This window comes from Copadichromis virginalis, linkage group LG5 (genome assembly GCF_057382275.1).
Source record: "Copadichromis virginalis isolate Kocher_CV1m ecotype Utaka linkage group LG5, C_Virginalis_male_GT1.1, whole genome shotgun sequence".
Lineage (NCBI taxonomy): Eukaryota > Metazoa > Chordata > Actinopteri > Cichliformes > Cichlidae > Copadichromis > Copadichromis virginalis.
In genome coordinates this window covers 6,882,126-6,884,421 of record NC_140622.1, presented here as the reverse complement: position 1 = coordinate 6,884,421, position 2,296 = coordinate 6,882,126, and the positions used below count along the sequence as shown (strand labels likewise).

Below are 2,296 nucleotides of genomic sequence, written 5' to 3'. Positions count from 1 at the left end.
ATACAGACATAACTGAACTAAAGGTTTTACATTAGCTGTCCCACATGCTACAGTATAGCACACTGTACACAGCAAATCCAGCATGTCCAAATTAACACTGTCAGATTTGATTTCAACACTATTAAAGTGTCTATATGGGTCCACACCAGAGAGTGTTAATTTAACTCTTTTTGGAGAGTTGGTACGTTAACTCTGATTTAGTGTTAAACACCAAATCTGTCTGGAGTTGATAATTTAACACTTGGTGTTAAGAGTTTATATATTAACTCTCAAAGAGTATTTTAGTTTAACTACGTAAGAGTTATCTTCTAATTCATTCTAAAAAGCGGGAATTTTACTGTTCTGAACTTCTAGAAATTTCTTTTGGAAATAAACATTTGCTAAAAAGATGCAATGGTTTTTGAAAAACATTTATTCTGAACTGTGCACCACAATTTCAAAACATTTTCTGAAAGATGTAACAGTGTACATGTTCTCACTTTCATTAGAATTTTGTTTATCAAAAGGTCTGACATGGTAAATGCAAATAACAGCATCTCATCACTTATTTCTTCAATACAATATGCATGTCCTTCATTCATCCCTTTGTGGAACTTCAACGCACTTCTGCTCTCCCCCATATTCCATCTTCACAAGCATATCCTGTGTGGAGATTGAATAAAAATTAGTTGACACTAATTAATGGCACAAATAATCCAGTAAACAATTGCAGCACAGTAAAAAAAAAAGGAATCCTCTTTGAGCCATTACTTGTGTAAAGTATTTTCCCAAAAGACAAGGACACAGACAACAGGTAATACTGAACTAAATGTAAAACCTCAACCTTTTTAATTTTTACCTAAACCGTGTGCACAAAACTCTGGAGGGATCTATGCTAACGTAGAATCCAGTCAGGACGCCTGCTACTGCTGTTTGCTCGTTTTTTGTTTTTTTTTATGGGCGATCGTTTTCAGGCTTCAAGTAGCACCATTATACCAACATTTCACATTCTAGACATTGTTTTAGGTGTATTTGACCAAAAGTTTGACTGAAAATTCACATGCAAGCTTTTTTCAAGGCTGTGGTATTTGCCCGCAAACAATACCTTTCAGCTAGCTAAAACAGAATATTATGCTATCAGCGAGCAACATGGCTAATGCCTTTCACACAGCTTTGTCTCAACTCCAAAGAGCCACAGAAGTAAAAGCTCATAATAATAATTGAAACAATCTTTGAAAAAATGACTTACCAAGCATGGCAAACAACTCAAATATGTAGAGCAAAATGTTCTGAAACGGCTTCACTTCAGCTTCGATTGGAGCCGTGCTGGGGGCGGAGTCTGTGAATTTACTCTATTGGTGTCATAGCCCCTCTAGGAGTTCAGAGTTAAGAGGTCAAGAGTTAATGTTTCCATTGTAACACCTCCAGATTTGACAGAGAAACACTCATTTTTAACACTCGATTTTAACTACTATCATTTTACACCTCAGAGTTACATTAAAAGAATGTGACTCTGCTTAGAGTAAAATTAACTCTACTTTTGCAAGGAGACTATTAACACCAAAAAATTTAACACTTTTGAAGTTGCTGTGTATATGCAGTTAATCGCTCCCCTGTTTTCTACTCTTTGTATCTGGCCATTGACGCATCACTGACTTCATCAGCTCCAATGTCATTGCAGACGCATCTTCGGCAGCGAGACCGGTACGTCAATACTCCCAAAACGACGCACACACTGACTTTGCTCAGACTTACGAAGTAGCATTACATTTGGTGTGAGGCTAAAAGGTTGTTTAGATGAATTAAAGCGTCTAGCATTCCCAGCACATTGCTGACAGCTATGTGTTTCTCAAAAGGGGAAGGGTAAAAAAATGTAAGTTAAGGAACCAGAGGGGAGAAAATAGAGCACGTCAATTGGCTGGGAAAATGAGAAAGTTTGTCCCTGACGCCCCTGTCAGAATGAACGATTAAGATATCTAATATGATGTTTAAAGCTGTGGGGCAGGCGAACTGATAACGGCTCGATAAGGCCCCTCTCTTCGCTCATCCTCACACGCTAATTAGCTTCTTGCATCTTTTCTGTTGGGGCAGGAGGGGTATCTATTTAAAAAGCTTTTGAAGGAAGAAACAGGCACCTGCATCAATCATAATTATTTTACTCTTACTAAAATTAGCAAGAGACGAGGAACATGGTCTCCTTCAGAAAGAAGCAACGCAGAAAGAATGAGTGTAGGGGAGAGACAGAACGAAAGAGAGGGATGAGGTGAATCGATAAATATCACTCCGGCTGATTGGACCTAATTAGAGACACAGAGAG

At 38.1% G+C, this 2,296-nt stretch overlaps 1 long non-coding RNA gene across 1 annotated transcript; it reads right to left on the bottom strand.

Moving 5' to 3' along the window:
- Positions 1 to 394: 394 nt before the first annotated feature.
- LOC146708827 (uncharacterized) lies at positions 395 to 1,545 on the bottom strand. Its single transcript, XR_014920629.1, has 2 exons — positions 1,229 to 1,545; positions 395 to 642 (listed from the first exon to the last, which is right to left on the bottom strand). It is a non-coding gene; the product is annotated as an uncharacterized LOC146708827 (long non-coding RNA).
- Positions 1,546 to 2,296: the final 751 nt, after the last annotated feature.